Source organism: Haliotis asinina, chromosome 5 (assembly GCF_037392515.1).
Source record: "Haliotis asinina isolate JCU_RB_2024 chromosome 5, JCU_Hal_asi_v2, whole genome shotgun sequence".
In the NCBI taxonomy this organism is placed as follows: Eukaryota; Metazoa; Mollusca; class Gastropoda; order Lepetellida; family Haliotidae; genus Haliotis; species Haliotis asinina.
Genome location: NC_090284.1, coordinates 15,313,076 through 15,327,217, shown reverse-complemented (window position 1 = coordinate 15,327,217; position 14,142 = coordinate 15,313,076). Strand labels below are relative to the sequence as shown.

At 36.8% G+C, this 14,142-nt stretch overlaps 1 protein-coding gene across 1 annotated transcript in view; it reads right to left on the bottom strand.

Moving 5' to 3' along the window:
* Positions 1 to 604: 604 nt before the first annotated feature.
* LOC137284063 (microsomal triglyceride transfer protein large subunit-like) overlaps positions 605 to 14,142 on the bottom strand; it is a 41,186-nt gene continuing 27,648 nt past the window's right edge. The window contains exon 19 of the mRNA XM_067815723.1: positions 605 to 814. The gene's annotated coding sequence lies outside the window, so the exon portion shown is untranslated. The remainder of the gene's footprint in view (positions 815 to 14,142) is intronic.

The window sequence follows — 14,142 nt, the reverse complement described above, 5'->3', positions numbered from 1 at the left end:
CAGACAAATTATATTAACTCTGAGCCGACTAGACCTTTTTGCACCCACTAATGCTGAGCGCCGGGCAGGGACCAACAAGTGCGTTATTTTAATGTCTTTTTGTATGATGTGGCCTTCTGGGCAGACACTGTAACCACTACACTACAGAGGTGGTTAGCTAAACACTGAATAAGGGTCCTACAATATAACAGGAAACTATTTTTTGTACAGTTTTTGAATGGTCAAACAAGTGATATCTCTACACAGGAACATTATGTGCAGGAGACATTAGAGGACACATCCTCATTTTCTCACGTACATCATGTTCCTCAGGAAATGTTTTCTTCTTTCTACAATGACACATTTTCTGCCTGATTCCATTTTATTCACGATCACTGTGAGTGAGTGAGTGAGTGAGTGAGTGAGTGAGTGAGTGAGTGAGTGAAATGTTCCAGCCATATCACTGAATGTAAAACCCTGGGACTTTCTTTATTTTTTATAGCCATATCCTATTGATGTACAAATATATTTTGTGTAAATGGGCTGGCGAAGGAGCCATTTACTACAAACTGACATAATCATTTAATTTCAAATGAATGATTAAACAACACATAACAAGACAAAGTTGAAAAAACAAAAACATTTATTCTTTAAACTGATCAAATAAATTTCATCAGGAAAAGTAAAAAGTAATCATTAAAACATTCATTCATATGTACAAAAGCAATAATTATACATTTGTTCAGTTTCCTATGGTCCTTGAGTACTTCATTTTTGGCACATCAGTATATACAGGGTGTTGTTGGCACAATCATCATGGCAGGTTGTTCTGAATCTGAAATAAAACAATAGTAATTAGAATGTACACCTGAACCCTGGTCTTGAATCAGACCAGAGAAATAGTTACTTCTGTCCAAGGACGGACACACCATCGTTCCCAAAAAACAAAATGTCGAAATAATTATTGTCAATCGCTTCATACAAATGAAAAGTTAACTAAACAAGTGTGTACTCAAGTATGATGATGATAACTGCCAAATAACACAACGGAGGTACTCTGAAAAGGGAATGTAACATTTGTTCAAACTGGAAAATGTCAACATGCAGTTGCAATTTCTTCTTCCATGAGCGCATGTGCAAAATCGAATTTGCAGGCTTTTCGTTTTTTTGCTCCAGTTTTAGGGATTGGAGCTTTCTGCATTTTTCTGCACAGTGAGAAAGTTATCTGTGGTAGGCCTGTGTATATCACCCAGTTCTGTTTATACCATGTTTACCATGTGATATGCTTCTATTGAGGACAGAGACAGCAATGGTGATACTTACTGTTTACATAGCAAAGACAGTGGAAGAACTCACACAAATAGAAACATATCACATTACATCTTCAGGCAAGGACCTAACTAGTCTGTCTCACATTCCCTGAACCACATTATTCTCCCTTCTGCCATGCCCTTTCTGCAATGCTAAAACTCAAATTGAAGCAAGACTAGATTTCTCTGATCTCCTTGGTGCTCCTTTTCAATTTAAAGTGGGTTTGTTTGATACTATTCGTTTTTTTATTTATTCAGAGAGTAAATGTTAGTTTAGGACCTGGCTTGAAACCAAGACGCTAGGAAAAAATATGAAATGGTTGATAATGGTGTTAGTACCTTCACCAAAATGTCACACTCAATGCAATAAAAAATTGACTCCTTCAGACAATATTTTGTTCAGGTATTTCTGAATGGCCACAAGTACTAACTGCCCATCATGAAAAGTGACATATTTGAAGGGTGTAAAATGGACCGATGCATTAAGCGAGTGACCTCAGAATTTCACTTTATGACTGCCCCCAGCTGTTTTACAGCTGTCCGCTTCCAGGAAGCAAGGGCTTGGGTTTTGACTTGTTACATATCACCATCCCTGTACTATCCATACTGCAGACCAAGGCAGAAAATAGCTGATTCAGTTAAAAACAGTCTGAGTTGCCAGATTTCATATAAAACCAAAACGTTTACTGATTGATCAACCAGTCTGATTTTCAACCCATGAGCTACATGAAATCCATTAAGTAAAGTGATAAATACTTGGTAGTGAAACATACAGTCTGACTTCCATGAAATGAAAATAGTTAGTATTTGGATGGAACATATAGTAACATGTGTTAATGATCAAAAGTTTGCCACCAAGTCCTCTTTTCCTGGAATTTGTATGCTGTTTAATATGCACTTTGTTCATCACATTTCAACAAAACACCATGGAAGTAGATTATTACTCAAACTAACAATATTATTAACCTGAAGATTTATGGCAACCATTAGCTTTAATTTCTTGCAGCATCTTTCAGTAATATACTTTTCAGACAAATGTTAAACAGGCTAATTCTATCTGCAGCATCTTCTGCAGTCAATACAAAACACTGCTACAACTTGTACACAGATGCTATAATTCATAGTTCAATGATTTCTACATCTCAGACACCTCCAATGTACATAGAACTTCTACACATAAATCATTATGTGAGTTCACATCAATCAACAACAAAAATGCAGTTGTTTTGCAGAAATCTTTTGCTTGAGCATATTCTTTCGAATGTGGAAACATTATCAAATAATTCCAACCAACATGTTACATTCTTTTACATGAGAAGTGGTACAGTAGCCTGGTGTTTAAGCATTTGTTCATCACGCCGAAAACCCTAGTTTGATTCCCTACATTGTTACAATGGAATATTGCTAAAAGCTGTGTAAAACTAAACTTACTCACTCAATAGTATGAGTGAAGAATGTCTAACAATTGTTTTTTCATTATCATCCTGCACTTGTGGGTAAATCTCCATACAGACCCAAGAATTTCATTGTACAAAAATGCCCATATGGAACAATGTACAAAGACAACATTTGTATGTCTAAAGTTTACTTGTAAGTAAAGTAAGTAAGTACTTGTAAGTAAAGTTGAATCATTCTACATTTTTACAATGAAACTAAAATTTTCAAGTATTTGTATGACTGATAAATAGCCGTAAATCAGACATAATGAGTCAGAATGTAATACACTATCGATTTCAGTGCTAAATCTGTTGGCCATGGTAAATGCTAAAAGGGGTAAACTTTCTAGTAATACTTTCAAACCCACTGCACTGATCAATGAATCCAACTTATGGAAATGCAGCACATACACCCACGTTATTAGCAGGTTTACACCAAATGCACCATCTGTTATTCCAGAAACACTGCACGCCACTGTTGTGGCAAAACATGTAATGACCAGACAAGACCATGTTCATCCCCACATCATTAATGGTCCTCTATCATGTACCTTGCTGTGGAGGATATAAACAAGCTACAGTCTCACCAGTCATGCCTCAACAGGTGGCTGACTCTGCCTTTGCTTATCTTGTTGTAGAGCTAAAATAGACACAGGCCACCTAGAACTGCCTTGGTACACTCATTCAGGTGGAGGCACTCTAACCTCCACCAGATCCCTTCTTCTCCGCTTGGCTTGCCATAGCCCAGAGTGTCAGAAGTAGTTACACCTTCAGGAAGCCATGCCTTGAAACACTAACCTGATTAAACATATTCTACATGAATGCTTTCAGGAATTTTGGAGAGTTATGCCAATAGGTCTGCAGAATTCCTATAGAAATTGTAGAAACTTATGTGGATGTGCATCCAATCATAAACCCCACAGGGTTGTAACAACATGAGGTGCAAATGTTGAACATGCAACCTACATGTTCATAAAACTGACCAAACAACATACAAACATAAAAAAACAACAAGGTGTCTATATAAGTGCTTATTCTACCTTATTTAAAACCAGGGCACCGATGTAGCCCAGTGCTTAAAACTAGATGCTGAAGACCTGGGTTCCATTCCCCTCATAGGTACAATATGTGAAGCCTATTCATATTACTGGAATATTGCTAAAAGTTGCGCAAGAATACACGCAGACATTTAGACTATACACAAGGTGTAAGTTAATGAAACAGTTTGAATTGATGCTGCTCTGGCACCAATATCTATTAAAAAACTATTACTCAGTATGTTGGATGAAAAAACATTTAACTCATAAACTCAATCACAAAGAAAAAACAAACAGAAAAATCAGTGATAATTCTGATGATCTCTGAATTCAGGATTGGTCATGTGATTAAGTCTCCATATGCCACTCTATCTTACTCGAGCTCATGAGTTTCACCAAGGACACAACATTAAAATCCAGCTTTGGGACTTCCATCCACATGCTGCTGCCAAAGAGTGACATAACTGAAATATTGCTTGAATCTGACATAAATCAAACTCACTCACTCACAATGCTCAGTTACTTTTACATGTAATCAAAGATGGATGAAAAGATTAAAACCTAAACAAAACAAAAATAAACTCTTATCTCTCTCTTGCAATACAGCTTCTCTAAACAGCATGAAAACCAATACAGTAATAAGCCAGGTTGATCTGTTTTCATCCCCTTTCATATACAATGAGCACAGAGGCAATAAAGCCATATTGCAGCCTTATCTGTCAGACAAATTGTCTGTCAAAGGTCCTGATGAACATGATAAAGGAGCCTGAGGCACTGACATGGCCCCTCAGGACCAAGTGTCTAAATGATATGTCCATATGATTTACAATAGAGGAGTACAGACATTTTCATGACCTTCATCACAAGACAAAGGTGCAGGAGTGACCAGAAACAGGCATCTCTACTTGCAATGGATGTTGTTCTTGGTTGGTCCAAGATGATGTTCACAGCACCATGACAGTACCATGGAAATCAGCACGATGAGACTGATAAAGAAGATCACTGATGACTGACCTTGAAACCTCCTCAAGATGCTGTTTGTTTATACAGCTACAAGAATGACCATCTTCAGTAATTGGTATGTTGTTGACATTTTACTTATAATGATGATATTTATGAAACTTGAAAAGAGTGTTAATGAGACGCAACAATTTTTTTCGTTAATCCATAACAGAGCTGTTTTATTTGAGTATATTTCTGGAAGAGCCTGCTTCGATGTTTGCAAACGTATCAACAGCTGCAATCTCATGATACAGTTACACAGGATACATTTTCAATACAATCTCCTCCTTGCTTCCTCACTTTAAATCAATCACAATGGCTTCAAACTGGAAAACATCCTTTAAAAAATCTAATGTTTGGAAAGTTGACATAAGAAATCTTATCGCTCAGGTCTTTTTACATTTGAAAATTTGGAGCATCCATCGATCTTCATGCATATAAAGGATGCTTCTAAAGGATCCTTATTTCTCCCTCTCCCCAAAAGAATAAAGAAAATAAAGACCATTAGATGTTTCTTCAAGAGGGTCATAATAATTAATACATGTAGGTGAGGAGGGTCATGAAATTAGGGATATTGTGTTGTGAAACAATGTGCTTTTGCCTTTTAAGGAGGATCATGAAAACAGGATACAAGCTGATGGGGCAGTTCATCTACAAATATGACAAGCATTAAGGAATGGTAATATTTTTCAGTAATTAGAGCATCAAAGACCACTGAACCCCCCAAGCTTCTATGTAATGAATGAATTGACCCGAAACAGCATGTGGAAGGACTATGTGGAATGTTCTGCTGAGCATTCTGCAAGTGCCAGAGCTGCCATTATTTGTGGAGAGTTGATCCTGTGACTGGACACTGTCCACACATGATCAGCCTGTAAGTGACCCATGAAAGATTGCAGTCCTCCAATCCATCTCCCTCAGACTGGAATTCTGTATTAGGTAAACATCTTACACATGGCACTGGGTGTTTCCTGGACCAGTTTCCTTGACAATGGTGGAGATATTAATATTTATTTATTGCATATCATTCCGTCAAGAAACAGTATACTATAAACTACAAATATGAACTTTACAGTAGTTACAGAAATATAGAAATACAGATACATAAATGATATACATTACAACAGTTTAGTATATGCAGTATAGTCAAATGGAATCAGTATGAGGCAATATGCAGGATTCATTTGAAATATCATGACATATTTTACAAATCGTTTCAGGATTTCTGTTTGAAAAAATTGTTAAAAATTGTTCTTTTCTTGAAAGTGTAGCACAGTTTTGATTATGAAAAAGCAATGTTTGAAGAAGTGACTCCCTTTCTTCTCTATACTTAGAACAGGATATTATATAGTGTTGTTCATCTTCTAAGACACTGCATGGTTCACATAGACAATGTTCTAGAGGGATTGCAGGTTTTGTATATCTTCCGGTTCCAATTTTGAGTTTATGATTACTTAAACGTAGTTTTGAAAAATGTGACCTATGGGCTTTGTTTTTAATTTGAGATAGATAGTTCTCAAGATTTATGGATGACTTGACCAATCTGTAGGTTCTTAATTTGTTGTTTGATGTGGGAGAATCACTTAATGACAGCCTGAACATATCTTCACATTTGGACTGGAGTCTATTCATTGTAAATTTATTGAATTTAGTTGTGTTAATTATTTCAAAAGTTTGCTTCATTTTATTAAATTTATGAGCCCAGCCTATATTGTATCCTTAAGTATTATATTTGTTGTGCTATCTACATGGATCTTATAGAGGAGCATTATTGAATCATGCTGGTCACATTGTTTTGTCTAAGATAATTTTGAGTAAAATCTCTTGAATAATATGTCATAAATAACTTTTAGACAAATTCACCTTCACCATCATCCTTTACTGAAAACAGCTCCTACAGAACATGAAATGTACTTATGCAGTCACATCTGGACTGGCTTGGGCTCTAGAAGATACAATCTAGAAACATTTAAACTGAAAAGGTGCAAGAGAGGTTAGAGATTCTGAACCTGAGGAAAATCAAAACAAGGTTCATTTAGGGAATTTCCAGGCCCCCCTAAGTAATTGAAGGAATTACAGCAAATTTGAAGGAATTGCATCTCAAATGTAAACAAACGCAGCCCACTCGCGAAACAATTGCAGCGATATCGGTAATTTAGCGGTAATAACAGAAATACATCTGCCCTATCGGAAGCAATGTCGGTAATACTGGAAACACGCTCGGCCATCTTCGGAGATTTTTCGGTCGCGAGCGGAAACTCACGCAGCAAAACATGGCGTCGTTGGAAGAAGCACCCGTCTCGGTGAGATTTGTTTTTAGTTTCTACTATTACATTTTCATACTTATCCATCTTTGACCACCCGTGTTGAATGCGTTTAGGTATGAGGTGTTGTCGGGGCAAAAGCTTATGTTTTTAGGAAAAGATAGTCACTCTAGGAGAGTGTCACAAGTCATGCCCCTGTAGTTTGTTTACATCTGAACATCGAAGTCGTGCCGATGATTACGAACGTGCGCCAGATATAACATCATTTTTTTGTAAAATGTGTTTAAATTTGTCAATTGCACTTCGTAGCAAGAAAAATTATGGCTCATAAACTTCTTCATGGCGCACATTCATGATGTTCGTAATCATCGGCACGACTTCGATGTTCAGATGTAAACAATCTCCAGGGGCATGACTTGTGACACTCTTCTGCAGTGACAATCTTTTCCTAAAAACATAAGCTATTGCCCCAACAACACCTCATACCTAAACGCATTCAACGCGGGTGGTCAAAGATGGATAAGTATGAAAATGTAATAGTAGGAACTAAAAACAAATCTCACCGAGACGGGTGCTTCTTCCAACGACGCCATGTTTTGTTGCATGAGTTTCCGCTCGCGACCGAAAAATCTCCGAAGATGGCCGAGCGTGTTTCCAGTATTACCGACATTGCTTCCGATAGGGCCGATGTCTTTCTGTTATTACCGCTAAACTACCGATATCGCTGCAATTGTTTCGCGAGTGGGCTGCGTTTGTTTACATTTGAGATGCAATTCCTTCAAATTTGCTGTAATTCCTTCAATTACTTAGGGGGGCCTGATTTCCATTACATCAGTGGCTGGGTGGAACAGAAAATGCGGTGGATCAGGGGCTGAGACACAGACAAGTGCTCCAGGAATAGTGAGCCCCGAAAATACTAACCTAACTCTTATCCATAAAATGTACACAAGTACTGACATCACTTCATAGCAAAATTCTTAATGCAAAGTGTTTCATTACTGTCATTTCAGTGGACAATGTATATTCATCTTAAATAGAACATGCATCAATTACCTGGTATAACACTGCTTTCATGTCCATTTTATTTTCTAATTTTGCACAACAACTAGAGGTTAGCATGTAAAACTGGTTATGCTGAAATTAATGAAACAGATGGACTACTGATATATACTTGCATCGAGAAATTCTAGAGCGTATTTTCCATGATTTGAGTTTTTATTAGTTATCATTGCTGTAGTTGTAATTGGGTCACATTTCCTACAGAGAATTATTTAAGCGGCATGCCTCTAAGGCAGTACTTTAGAGTTACCTGCCTTTAAAACTATATAAACACGAGTTCTGGAGCTTTCCATGTTAGTGGCGATGGTCATATGTGCTCGAACTTGAAATGACTGAATGTATATATAAATTCTAGTGACACATTCACTGGAGTACCATCATCAATCAATTGCTGCCAAGGTTCGATCTTCATAGCCGCTATCAGACCACTCGCTGTGTTACATTCTGCATAACTGTTTCTCTCTCGCACTAAGACTTTAGTGGGTTTGCTATAATATGGACATATTATATTTTGTGACCCATTGCCTTAGATTTTGTCTCATTTGCATTGTATTTGAAATCGGTATTGTGAAATTGACCTGTGACTTTGTATAACTTGCTCTTTGCTTAATAATACAATATTTGAATGTTTTAGACTTGTCCTTGTTCTGTTTTGCTGATTCACAGGGCATTTCTTACACCTTTTGTCACGGCAAAATTCTTAACCGTAACACAGTGATCACTATAAAAGCATTCATTCAATTTCAGTGGTGGCGGCAGGGGTTGTGGGTAGCTAATGTGTTAAATGTTCTGTAGGTTCAGAAATATGCCACAAAAGAATACTTTGTACTTTCCAGCAAATGAAATCATGGGACAGTTAATTCTGGAGAAAATATCCAAACATCTAGTTTTGGATTTTAATACAGAAAATCATGGAACAGTTTATTTTGGAGAAAATATCCAAACATCGAGTTTTGGACTGACAAGGAAAGGTAATTACAACTATTGGCCTCATGGAATTATTGCTTTGATCAATGAATATATATTTGTAAAACCGAAAGGTTAAACAGTAACAGCAATAACAAGAATTTAATGTTGTGGTGTTCATGGTGATGCTTTTCCTCTTGATACTATGTAACTGAATTTTCAGTTTTGAGACTTGTAAAACAAAATATGTACATTTCCAAAATAGAATCATAACCATACACATTTACACTGAATATAATACATATATTTGGCACATACATTTTTGGAAACATAAAATATATAAAATAATGTTATGATCTAAGTAATCAAACTGTCTAAAATTAGGAAAAAATGCACATGTTTTCTAACATACTGGTAAGATATTAATAATGACTATATCATGCCTTTTAGCTGCATTTAGAAGCTGTTATATATATATATATATGACCAAGATCTTTTATGGATAAATCTTCTTTTTAATTCTTTGACACATGATGGGATCATTTCAGAAAATGAAGGGGTCTGAAATGACCCCTAAAATGTTGTGTGTCAAAGAATTAAAAAGAAGATTTATCCAGAAAATATCTTGGTCAATGACTATTCTAAAGTTTTGTCCACTGACTCTCAAAGCCCTTGCTCACATTAACAATATGCTGGTCCAAGCCGTTTTTTCACCACACTATGTCATGATCTTGATTCGCTTTGTTGGGATTTATTTTTCAGCCCATCAAAATTTATGGCCAGTATTATCAAACATTTTCGCTGTTACTCTGTTGATGTTTCCCACAAACCTGCTTTCAAACTGTCCATGAAATCAGGAGGGAAAACACTGATAAAGTTTAACTTCTGGCAGCTATAAATACTCCCAACCATCAACACAAAACATGCAGTACGGAATTCACGACATCCTTGCTGATAAAAACGTGGACTCTTGTTGAGGAAGGTAGGATCATACAGTTACACAGCTGACATGTTTTGTCAAAACAGAGCCAAATTAAAACAGGCCATGTCTTACAGATGTGCACATACTATTTTATTATCCAAACAGTAGACACGGTATATGAAGAACCCAAATAAACTACCTATAACTACCTAAGTCTATGTCTGCTTGATGAATACTGGTATGTAAAAAACCATTTGGCGTGTATAGCATGGTCATATACACTTTCTTATGGGAAAAGATAAGAACAAAGTTTAGGAAGGAATTTTAGAATGGTATTTATAGGATAATTACCTGATGTGTCAATTTCTTTGTCTGCGATTGACCCTTTTGCTCCCATCAACCTGGTATGTTAGCTTACAAAATAAGAAATGAATGGACAGTATTGTTTAATATCTTTCAGAACCATGTAGACAATGTGTCCTTAGCTCTGGCATCATGATTACCTGTGTAAAACGACTTGCAAGCACTCAAAAACAATTTTTTTGTACACTCTTTTCGTTTGTTTCTGTTTTTTTAAAGCTGGTTTTCCAGATGGAAATGGATTACAGTGTGCTCACATAAATGCTATGAGCCCTTAGCCTTCGAGATGTATGTCCTCATTGTCATCAAGTTATTGAGACAATTCTTTCTCTCACAGATAAAAAAATGTTGAATTCAGTCTTTAGCAGAGTCATATCATAGACAAAGTTTCAACTGCCTTAGAAAGGAATAGCCAAGATAATGGAAAATAAACAATTTCATCACATACCAGCTTTATCTTTGTGAATAATAAGAACGATTTCTTTGAGTGTTGGCATCCAGCACATAAAACCCTGTGTGCCACGTCACTCTTGGTCCTCACAGATACGAGTATATGGATATCATCAACACCACATCCTTTCTATTGGAAAAGCTGACAAAACAGATAAAAAATCAAGATACGTCATCACATACATTTTTTTCAAAAAGCCCTGACAAACACTATGCAGATAAGGTATCACAACCATATTTTTTTCAGTGTGAATTAAGCATATCTTGATATAAATGTTAGCAAACTTCTTCTGCACTCAGATGATCCTGTCTGAGCTTCAACTATCTGATTGAAAGAGGAAAAAAAAATTGAATTCAACTGTGATGAGTGTTTGTTTCTGAGAAAATCAACTCAAAATAGAGACCCAAAGAAATAATTATGTATTTTAAGATCAAAACGCATGGTTGAAATTCAGATTTCAAACACGCATCTGTACTCATGAATTGATATATTTTGTATGGTTCCTGATTCATGTAAAATTAACTTAAATTTAATTGATAAAAATGCCTGTTCCCTCCAATAAATCAATTTCAAGGATTTACCTGTGATATACAAATATTGTATTACTGCAGACTACTGTAAAACATTTATCTCCCAGTACAAAACTGGTGCCGAAGGAACTACACAAATATATACCTTAAACCCTTCTTATCACATGGGGCAGGAGCCAGGGCAGGGATCAAAAGGGTAATAGGTGATTATATGTGTTGTAGCATGGGCAATATTATTCCCTTACACATTATTATCAGTGTCTCAACTTTTGTTTTCATAATGCGTAAACATACAAGTTCTTAAATGTAACAATCTATTAATCTATTTTCTTTAGTTCAAATTACATACACTGAAGACATTCTGGAACATGTGCCAGTTTTTCAGATGCTACAGAGGCAGATTCTGGATTTTGAAAAAGAGGTGGTATAAATAACACTCTGATTATTAAATGGATTTATCATGTAAGGCATCATAAAGAAATTTAGGTGCCACCCTCCTCGCTATCCTGGGTGCAACCAGTACTAAAGTCATGTTCTTGTATTTTGATAGAGCTATATTATTTCTGTCATGTGGCTAACAGTGATAAGTTATCACTATGAGTGATGGTTAAGAATATGGTTGATAAAACATTCATCCAGTTTCTCAACATGTTTTTCATAGTATCAGGTCTTTATGTAACCATTCCTGTGATGTTATGCCAATCAGATACATGTATAGTGAGAACCTGAAACAAGGTGCACTTGTGCCCTTCAGACCCTGGCCTATACAAGCCTGATATGTTGTGACATAAGACCCGCCAACACTGTTTTTTCATGCACAGAAAAGTTCCTCCTACATAGAAGAGTAATAAAGATCAGGGGCTGGGTCAGGATGATGGCAGGAGCAGATGGAGGACTCTGAAGGGAAGGAGGATGAAAACAGACATTAGGTAGAGATGCAGCAGTGTTATTGAAGTTGGAGCATCAGTGAAGACTGTTGACAGGGAGGTCTGAGGCAGGAATTACTGGAAGGAGGGTGGGGGTGAGGCACAGTACTTGGGGGAAAGGGTCATGGAAACACTGTCACCCCACATCTGGAGGCTTATCACCTTACAGCAGACATGCCACAACTCCTCAACAAAACCATCACACATAGCTTGCCACCATTTCATCATGGCGTTTCATGCCCCTTGTTATGTCTTGCTGCTGTAAACTCCTCTCCTCCAACTCCTTGGTTTAACACCCCTCCCCCTCTCTACTGTCCCTCTCCATGATTCCCCTTCAGGCAATGTTGATCACACAATCTGAGACAGGAACTAAGGTCATCGCTGGCCATAGCTAAACTCTTGCTGTCGCTGATGCTGAAGGGGTCCTTGTCGCACAGGTACTACAGAAATGTACCCCAGGTACCTTTCTACATATAGAAATGTACCCAAGCTAAAGTAAATGTACAGAAATATACCTGATATGTTAAACTGCGAATGAGTCCATATTTCCGTATACAGAAAAGTACCTGGGGCACATTTCTGTAGTACCCCTTTAGCTTCACTGATGGGGTTGTGGTTGGCACAGGCACTACTGATTTGTACCCAGATACAAATCTTGTATAACACAATAAACAATACAACATAACACCATGCATCTAATACATGCGTACACATCTGCATGTCCCATGCTGATAACGACCTCTTCAAACTCATTCTGAATTAAAACGTAATATATAAAAATCTACCAGGACCCTCCATTCTTATTTAACGATATACTCTCTATACTTCAAAATAGCATTGTTCCTATTGCAATGTGTATATCAGATTTTATAACACTCCTGTAACTGTAGATCTGTATATGTTGTTCCTGGCTCATTGCTGCTCTGCTCATATGCAAGAAATATTTGTCTTCAAAGTAAAGTCTACTTTTAAATCTACCATTAATGTGTGTCTCTAAAATGAGACATGGTCAAATGTTTTTGGTATATACCCATACGTCATAATCAGAGTTCAAACATAAGCATAAGAAATTAAGCTAATTATAGCGTCTTGATCAAATAAGGTCAAAGACATCAGCATCCTTGCTGAATAGAAAGACAAAGGGAGTGCATGCAGATGGATACATTCTAGGTTAACTCACTCCACTGTACCTGAACGTCCCATGTAATACACACCACATAGCAGGTTGCCAGAAATAACAAAGAGAGCCACGATTACTGTCATTACATACTACAGCCTTCCTCATTACAGATACAGTATGACAAAATTCCTACACACGCTACAGCTGCAAGGGAAGATAGTGTGTAACTTTCCTCAAATGTAGCGGTCTTGTGTATAAATAGATGGAGCTGCCTCATGGAGGTCCATTTACATTTTCCTATGATGTATCTTTACAAAACATGGTTGATTACACAAACCATTACATCTGTTGATGAAAGCCTTGTAGTAAAGACTCCCCAGCTCTCTGGCATCATTGGTGTGAGATAGAAGCAAGTGTGTTCTAATGAATGACAGTGACAGGCCAACATTTGGGAGGGAGGGATTTCTTCACATGATTTTTTGGCTTACAGCAGTACCAAAGAATAAACGGTAACCAATATGATGTCTTAAACTTTAACATTGCACCTAAAATACTATACTTTGAATTATTTCTACATATTTCAAACATATTTTCAGTCTATGAAAGTCTGCTCAAAGGAACTTTTGAGGAAAACTGTTCTGACAAAGTGCATTCAGTTGAATTCTTTCTGATAAGTGTTTATTTCAAACAAAGGGCATCTAAGCAACCATTTTATCAGATCTGAGAGTAATATAGAATATTACAGTACAACCTGGGACAATATCACCTATATTGCTCTAGGTAAGCATTACAAATCTGACCTAATGTGTTTAGGAATGAGGTCATGCTACACTGCTGTCT